The 9534-nt window shown below is 41.0% G+C and overlaps 1 non-coding gene across 1 annotated transcript; it reads right to left on the bottom strand.

Moving 5' to 3' along the window:
* Window positions 1-8869: 8869 nt before the first annotated feature.
* On the bottom strand, window positions 8870-9007 carry LOC114809724. Its single transcript, XR_003757501.1, has one exon. It is a non-coding gene; the product is annotated as a small nucleolar RNA SNORA7 (small nucleolar RNA).
* Between the last annotated feature and the right edge of the window lie 527 nt (window positions 9008-9534).

Raw genomic sequence — 9534 nt, 5'->3', positions numbered from 1 at the left:
ACAGGAGCGTCTCACCTTCTCAAAATGTGACTGAAATATCTCAGCAGTGAGACCATGCAGGTAGGTAGTGGAAAGTGGAAGCCAAGAGACCTCTGTTCTAATTCCAGCACAGTCACTTGACTGCTCTGTGACCTTGCTCAAGTCACCTCACTTCTCTGTGCCTGTTTCCTCATCTGAAAAATGGGAATAAAATATTTGTTCTCCCCACCCCTTTAGTTTGCAAGCCCTCTTGTGGTTCGGGGATTATATATGATCAGGTCGTGTTGTATTTACTCCAGGTCTTGGCACATAGCAAATGCTTCATTCACTCGTATTTATTGAGCACTTAATGTGTGCAATGCACTGCACTAAACTCTTGGGAGAGTACAATATAACAATAAATAAACACATTCCCCACCCACAGAGAGTTTAACAAATACTGTTAATATTACCTAGTGGATCTATGGGAAAGGATAATCATTTAAATACATTTCAATGTATTAGGATCATGTGGCATAATTAAACATTTTTTAGGGTATTTTAAGGATCTGTGCCAGGCACTATACTAAGCTTTGGGGTAGATAAAATCTCATCAGGTTGGACACAGTCCCTGTCCCATATGGGACTCACGGTCTTAATCCCCATTTTACATATGTGGTGACTGAGGCCCAGAAAAGTGAAGTGACTTGCCCCAGACCATGCAGCAGACAAGTGGCAGAGCCGCGATGAGAACCCAAGTACCCTGAAATCCAGGTCGGTGTTGTATCCACTAGCCACACTGTTTCCTACATTACTCTTATTTTCTGGTCCAAGGTTTGGCCAATGTTGAATAGCCACATTTTAAATGCTTTATCGTACGATCATTCCTCTAGCAGAGCTGGAAGACCCACGTCAGAGAGAAGGTCCATGACGTAGTGGAGAAGCAGCATGGTGTAGTGGATAGAACATGGGCCTGGGAGTCAGTAGGTGACAGGTTCGAACCCAAATCTGCCACATGTCTGCTGTGTGACCTCTGGCAAGTCACTTCACTTCTCTGTGCCTGAGTTACTTCATTTGTAAACTGGGGTTTGAGACATTGAGCCCCACGTGGGACAGGGTTTGTGTCCAACTCCATTTGCCTGTATCCACCCCAGCATTTAGTACAGTGCTTGGCACATAGTAAATCTTAACAAATACCACAATTATTATAATTATTACTATTTCTATGGGGAATAGCTCAGATTTGTTGGCTGCTCATTAATCATTGACTGCAGGATAGGCCAACTAAGTTATTTTGGTTGCAAAACAGGACAGTGAAAAATCACCTACATTTCACACAACTTCCCTCCCGCTCTAGGTATGGGGGCAATGGGAAGGAGATAAGACTATAAGGGGGTATAATCTCCATCATCATCATAATATTATAGTGGTATTTGTTAAGCACCTAGTATGTGCCAAATACTTCTACCAGGCTTTGGAGTAGATGCAAGATAATCAGGTCAGATAGAGTACATGTCTCACCAGGTGCCTTCAGTCAATCAGTAACATTTATTGAGCACTCAGTGTGTGCACAGCACTGTACTAAGCACTTGGGAGAGTACAATATTACGTTCCCTGCCCACAATGAGCTTACAGTCTAAATAAGAGGGAGAATAGGTATTGAATCCACATCTCACAGGTGAGGAAATTGAGGCATCTAAGGTGGCCAATTGCCCAGTTGTACACTGGACAGTCCACTTTTCAGGTGCTGGAGCAGTCTCTCATGGGTCTCAATCCCATCCGTCCACTGACGTCTCGCCACATCCTCCCTGTGGCCTGGAATGCCCTCCGTCCTCATATCAGACAGACAATTATTCTCCCCTTCTTCAAAGTCTTATTGAAGGCACATTTCCTCCAAGAGGCCTTCTCTAGCTAAACACTTTTCCTTTTCTTCAACTCTTGTGCGTTGCTCTGACTTGCTTCTTTTATTCATTCCCCTCTCCCAGCCCCAGAACACTTATGTATAGATCTGTCTATCCGTCTAGACTGTAAAGTCACTGTGGGCAGGACATATGTCTTTTGTATTGTTATATTTTACTCTACCAAGCACTTCTCCCAGATGAGCTCTGCACATATTAAATATGATTGACTGACTAACTTTTATGATAAGAAGCAGCATGGCTTGGCAGATAGAGCACGAGCCTGGGAGTCAGAAGGACCTGAGTTCTAATCCCAGCTTTACCACATGTCTGCTGCTTGACTTTCAGCAAGTCACTTCACTTCTCTGAGCCTCAGTTACCTCAGCTGTAAATTGGGGATTAAGACCGGAAACCCCATGTGTGGTATGGACCATGTCCAACCTGATTGACTTGTATCTACCCTCGTGCTTTGAACAGTGCTTGGCACAAAGTAAGTACTTAACAAATACCACCATTATTATTATTATGAGATTAGATTAGACTTTGATAAGTTACAGATTCAGTGTCATGGATGGAATGTAGTATAACCTGATGCTCCCTAGTTGGTGAAGGGAGTCGTGTCCTGCATCTACCAGGCTGGACAGATCACACCAGCTCTCACAACCACTGCATTCCATTTAGGCAGAATTTATCAAGTAGGAGTTTTCCCTCGCTCTCAGTGCAAGGAGTTTGATTTGGAATCGTTTCCTGAGAACGTTCCACAGACATCATGCGCCTCCTTCCTTAAGGGAACTGATCCTTCATGCATGTTTCTTCATTGCACGTCAAGGGCATTGCGAAGGGAAAATGTATTCAGGGAACGAAACCCAGAATTTCTTTGCTCTGAGTTGAGGGGATGGGTGGTTATCTGATCTTGTCCTCAAAAGGTCACAAATGACTCTGTGGCTCTGTAATGTGAGCTGGAACTCCTACTCATTCTATAATAATAACACACATGGTCTTTCCAATCCAGACATCATTTAATGCTAGGAATCAGGTCTGGGTTGGCCTTTTTCGAATGCCTTTCCAGTTGGAGGAATTTTAAGTTGACTTCTTCAAGCATTAAAATTCAAAGCGATCCATTTTTATGATGGCTGAAAGGATGATTTCTGTCACTTTTAGCAAAAGGAAAATATTAAGAAAGTTTGTGGGTGTGTATGTACCTAAGGAAAACAAAGTTCTTCGTGGCCAAACTATAAAAGGAACTAACAGATCTATTTTTCCAATGTCTTGTTTGTAAGACCAGTTCTTCTCTAAAGAACATATGCAATGTGTTTCTGATCTCCTCTCTTAACATGGCCTAGTTGAAAAAACTCAGAACTGGGAGTCAGAAACCTGCATTCTAATCCAGGCTCTGCTGCTTGCCTTTTGCGTGACATTGGAAAGTCACTAAACATCTCTGGACCTAAGTTTCCTCACCTGCGAAATGGGCCTTATATATCCCCCTTATCCCCCGCTCTCTGACCGCCACCACTAGGCTGTGAACACCATATTAGGCTGGGATTATGTCCGATTTGATGTTACTCTACTCCCCCCACCCTTGAGCCCAATGCTTGGTGCATAGAAACCACCTGACAAACACTATTATTATTATTATTAGTAGTAGTAATTTGGAATTTTGAAAAAGAGTCTTTCTCCTTATTTACCAACTTAATGGTATTGTATTCTCCCAGGCCCAGTACAGTGCTTTGCACAAAGTAAGTGCTTGATTGATTGGTTTTCCCATCCTGCAACTATCACTTGGCATTGTCCTTTTGTTCCCATGATCTCTGCTAGCTTTTTATCCTGAAGTCCAAATGCTCATAGAGAATATCTTTTCCTCCCCTAAAGGCCACTTTGAGTCTATTCTGAATTTGGATTTGATTTTCATAGTAAATCCCAGGTGTGAATTTATAGACTGCTCCTATGAAGGAAGGATTGGGAAAGGCTATTTATTTAAAGGCTTTTCATTGCAAAGGCATGCTTTGAGATATAATATCTTCGGGGCAAGACATTGGGAGTGACAGCATCCCTACGAGAACACGCTCCTTATAATACATTACATGTTATCAATAAAATCTTGCAAGACATACCAAAGATTGTATTAATGTACCTTTAAATTATGTGCAAGGTTGACCTATCTGTTGATGGATTAGAAGCAAGCTATGGATTTTTAAATAGTCCTGGGAATTTGGAGACTTCATTAAGCAAACTGTTTCCATTGCCTCCTCTGCATTTCTCCAGAAGACCACAAAGAAAACACCTTTAAAGGGAATTCACACCATCTATTTTTCCCTCTCAATCAGTGGAAATTGTCATTGCTAGCTTAATTCTGCTTTTAACAGAAACACAAGATATTCCTTTAAAATTACAAAAGGGATTTATGGTGACTTTACAATCATTAGTAGACAATAAGTGGCCTTTAATCAGGTAAAGTCTTTACCTAGTAAACTGACACTGTTCTCCAAAATAGAAGCAAGAAGAACTGGACAAAAGTCTATCATTCCTCCTTTCATTCATTCAATTATATTTATTGAGCGCTAACTCTGTGCAGAGCATTGTACTGTTTGGAAAGTACAATTCAGCAACTAATAAAGACAATCCCTACCCAACAATGGGCTAACAGTCTACAAGTGGGGAGACAGACAACAAAACAAAACATGTAGACAGGCATCAATAACATAAAGGGACCTAAAAACATTTTGTCAGTAACCCTTCGCTGGGGAATATATTCCAACATGTGTCTCTTCTCATGTTCTGAAAAAGCAGAATTGGGATCCACTTCCAATCATCATCATGGTATTTGATGAGCACTGAGAGTGTGCAGAGCACTTGACTTAGCACTTGGGAGGGTTCAGTACAATGGAGATGGGAGACACGTTCTCTGCCCTCTCTGAGCTTGCAATCTAAAAGGGGAGACATAAATGATTTATAATATAAACTGTATAGCTATGTACGGAAGTGCTGTGAGGCAAATATCAAATGCCCAAAGGTCACAGACTCAAGTGTGCAGGTGTCAGAAATGAGAAACTGGGGAAAAGAGGGCTCAAGGGGGAAAGACCTCTTGGAGGAGATGTGACCCAATCCATTTTTTTTTCCCTGTGTTAGTCTTGTTTGCTTAATATTCACCTAGAAAATAGACATCACTATAAAAGTTGAGACTCCGAGGTATTTTTCGAGCACTTCCTGTGTAAAGAGCACTAGAAAAAGGCCTTGGGAAATTACAGTGCTCTAGAGTAGTAGACATGATTCATGCCTACAACGCTTACAATCTAGAGAAGAAGCTAGGTTTTCCCTTTAGACTCTATATTATTCCTTTTGGCCAGAGTACATGTCTATTAACTCTTTTATACTCTACTTTCCCAAATGCTTAGAAGAGTGTTCTGCACCTAAGTGCTCAATAAATACAACTGATTGATTGAGGCAGCATGGCCTAGTGGAAAGAGCACAGATTGAAGATTTAGGAGATCTGGATTTTATTTGTGGCTCTCTGTGACTTTGGGCAATCATTTAATTTCTCTGTGCCTCAATTTCTTCTACTGTAAAATGGGGGTTCAATACCTGTCCTCCTTCTCTCTTAAGACTCTCAGCCTCGTGTGGAATAGCAGCTGTGCCTGACCTAATTGTATTAATCCTAGTACTTGACATTTAATAGGCCCTTAGCAAATAATGAAATTATGATTTTTAGTAAATGTTTCTAATGATTAATCATTATCATTAATATCAATTGAATATAACAAGTAAATTCCCACTTTTTGACAAGACTCAAAATGATGGCGTAGTTGATGCTAATTTGATTAGGATACACATTCATTTAGCAGACAATGAAAGGTTTTCTAGCGGGCACACTTTACAGGCAATCTCATGCACTATGTACATGGAATTGACATGTACTTAAATTCCTAGTCTCCCTCTGACTTAGTCTAAGAATCCCATATGCGACAGGCTGTGTCCATTTGATAATCTTCTATCTTCTCCAAAGCTTAGAACAGTGCATGGCACATAAGAGCTTCACACAGTAATAATAAAAATAATGATAGCAATAATATAAGCACTCATCTGATTATATGTACTTATACTTAATATGTGTTTAAACATATACTGTCTATGGTTTTAGGTGGATAGTGATTATTGGGGAGATAGAAGATGCTCTCTAAGCATATTCTGGGTTTATTATTTTAGTGAAAACATCCATTTTGAGCAAACGTTTCTTTTAAACTTGAAAATGCTTTAATAAAAAGACATCTTTGGGCCAGACATTTTTCAGGTGATTGTACTGATGATGATAAAGGTGGTATTTAAGCGCTTACTATGTGCCAGGCACTGTTCTAAGCACTAGGGTAGATACAAGATAATCAGGATGGACCCAATCCATGTCCCGCATGGGGCTCACAGCATTACTCCCCATTTTGCGGATGAGGAAACTGAGGTACAGAGAAGTTAAGTGAATTGCTTGAGGTCACACAGCTGACAAATGGTGGAGCCGAGATTAGAACCCAGGTCCTCCTCTCTTGCCCAGTCCCATGATCTATCCACTAGTTCATGCTGTACTGAAAAGAAGAGTTGCAAATGGGGTGCCAAGGAAAGGTCATGACAATTTTGAATATATTTCATCATTTCATATTTCTCTATCAAGACTTTTATGACAGAGGAATCCAGGGTATGCATTTTCCCCTATATACTAGTCTCAAAACCTAGCAACCACACCTTCCCATATGTCAAATGATATTTCATCCCATTATTTTAATGTTTCCATGAGGTGTATTCTTTAAACTATTTGCATGAATAATGTCATTATGCATTCTTCATGCCAATACAATTCTGAGAATTAATTTACATTATGGAAATTTCTTAATGATTTTGATGTCAGTGTTAGTAGTAACAGCTGATAGTTGATCTGTGGTTGTTGACAATATTTTAACTTTTAGTGTTTTAATGCCAACACAACAGCAGAGCAAAAGTTCACTGGAGAAAAGGAAGTCTGCTTGGTGATTTTGATGCACAGAAAATAATGATAATAATAATTCTGGTATTTTTTAAGCACTTAATAGTGGCCAGGCCTGTACTAAGTGCAGAGGTGCATACAAACAAATTGGGTTGGACACAGTCCTTGTCCCACGTGGGGTTCACAGTTGCAGTCCCCATTTTACAGATGAGGTAACTGAGGCCCAGAAAAGTGAAATGACTTGCCCAAGGTCACACAGTAGACAAGGGGCAGGGCCCAGAAAATGAAACATGCCTGAGATTTATAGTTCCAGAACAAAATAATAGTTGTGGTATTTGTAAAGTGCTTGCTATGTACTAAACACTGGGGTAAATACAAGATACTCAGTTCCCACAAAGGGCTCACAGTCTTAGTAGGAGGGAGAACAGGTATTGAATCCCCATTTTGCAGATGAGGGACTGAGGCATGGACAAGCAAGTGACTTGCCCAAAGTTCCACAGAAGACAAATGGCAGATCCAGGATTAGAACCCATGTCTTCTGCTTCCCAGGCCCTTGCTCTTTCCATTAGACAGTGCTTCTTCTACTGAGTAGATGCCTTTTTCTGAAGCTCTTACATTAGTGAGATTGAGGCATTAAAAAAGTGCAGAAATATAACCATACAACTTTTTTTTTAACGAGCAGTTCATATATTCCGCATTCATAATGAGCATATCTATTCTCCCAATACTTCCTAGAAATTTTTTTGGATTTTCAGTAGCCCTACTGATTTTTTACAGTGGCTGGCTATCTTTAATTTTTTGTAAATAAGTAGTTATCAGTGTGGCATATTGTTGCCTCTTCACATAGGAAAAGAAGATTTGTTCTAGGGAGTATAACAGTCTGTTTCAATCTCTTTCAGGTAGTAAAATGTCCTGGCTGCATCCCACATTTCCTTTTTCTTAAGTATTTATGGATCAATACTATAACTGTAGCTGGAGTCGTAAGCAAGTATCTCACCCTTATTCAAAATCATTGCAGCTAGACTGTGAACCCCCTCTTAGATTGTGAGCCTGTTGGGGGATGGGGACCAGGTGCAACCTGAATAAATGGTATCTACTGCAGGGCATAGAACAGTTCTTGTCACATACTAAGTGCTTAACAAATAGCATAATAAGAATAATCTTATTAAAGAAGTGGCATGACCTAGAAGAAAAAGCTTGGGTCTTGAAGTCAGAAGATTTGGGTTTTTATCCCAGCTATGCCAGTTGTTTGCTGGGTGATGTTGGGCACCTCATTTAACTTCTTTGTTCCTCAGTTTCCTCAGATGTGAGGGGCGATGGCTGTTGTCCCTCCTTCTTAGACTGGGATCCCCTGTGGCCTGATTAGCTTGTGTTTACCTCAGTGCTTAGAACAATGCTTGGCACATAAGAAGCATTTAATGATTACCATAAAAAAACACTATATTTTCTGACTTTTTAAGGCATTTAATTGATGTGAATCCCTCAGGTCTCTTCTGGAAGGCTGTTTCTTGCAGACTCTGTATCAGTTCTGTTTGCAGAGAAGACCTTTACTGTTCTAGCTTGGCAGCATTGACCTGTAAAATGCTTTGAGCTGAACAGATGATGCCAGGTTCCTGGTCTGAATATGTTGATCTCTACTCTGACTAATGGATCTTTTTTAGCTCGAGTCCTTCACCCAGACATCTCTGGGCTAGCAGGTCTGAAGGGGAGAAATGAATCAGCATAAATCCATGGATCTTTTTCACTTTCTGCCTTGAAAAATTTAATGTAATTATCCTATTAGGATTAGGCACTTTGTGTCAAATGCTATTCTAAACTCTGTGGTCTTGCCTTACGCCGTCGAGTCGTTTCCAACCCATAGCGACACCACGGACACATCTCTCCTAGGATGCCCCACTCTCCTTCTGCAATCGTTCTGGTAGTGTATCCATAGAGTTTTCTTCATAAAGATATGGAAATGGTTTATCACCATCTCCTTCCGCACAATAAACTCACGTCTCCACCCTTGACTCTCTCCCATACTGCTGCTGACCAGCATGGGTGAGTTTTGACTTGTAGCAGATTGCCTTCCACTCGCTAGCCACTGCCCAAGCTAGGAAGGGAATGGTTAGGCCTCTGCTTGACTCTCCCTCCCATAAGTGAGACTGGTAGAGGACTGGAAACTCTCCAGGTGCAACCCTGAGAGGGGAAACTCTGTGATAGATGCAATTTAATCAGATTGGATGCTGCCTCTGTCCTATAGAGGGTTCACCTACTAGTAGGAGGGAGAACAAAGGAAGCTGTAAGCTCCTGGAAGACTGGAAGACTGTAGACTGTAAGCTCACTGTGGACAGGGAATGTGTCTGTTGTTGTATTGTACTTTCCCACGCCCTGAGGACAGTGCTCTGCACACGATAAGTGCTCAATAAATACAGTTGAAAGAATGAAAGTGTTAAAGCCCCATTTCATTGTTCAGGAGCCTGAGGCTCAGAGAAGTTATGTGATTTTCCCAAAGTCACAGAGCAGACAAGTGGCAAAGCCAGGATTAGAACCCAGATGCTCTGACTGACTCCCAGGCCTAGGTTGTTTCCCCGAGGCTATACTTTTTTCTCAACACTGGACTGTTATGGTATTGAAGCCAAAATCCAAAGAAGTAAAGCATAGTTTGGCTTTAATGATCATCCAGAAGCACAGAAAACATGAAGGCAAGTCTCCCGGCACAGATTTCAGTTTTGT

This window comes from Ornithorhynchus anatinus, chromosome 2, assembly GCF_004115215.2.
Source record: "Ornithorhynchus anatinus isolate Pmale09 chromosome 2, mOrnAna1.pri.v4, whole genome shotgun sequence".
NCBI classification, from domain to species: Eukaryota; Metazoa; Chordata; class Mammalia; order Monotremata; family Ornithorhynchidae; genus Ornithorhynchus; species Ornithorhynchus anatinus.
This window is presented reverse-complemented; position numbering and strand designations above follow the sequence as displayed.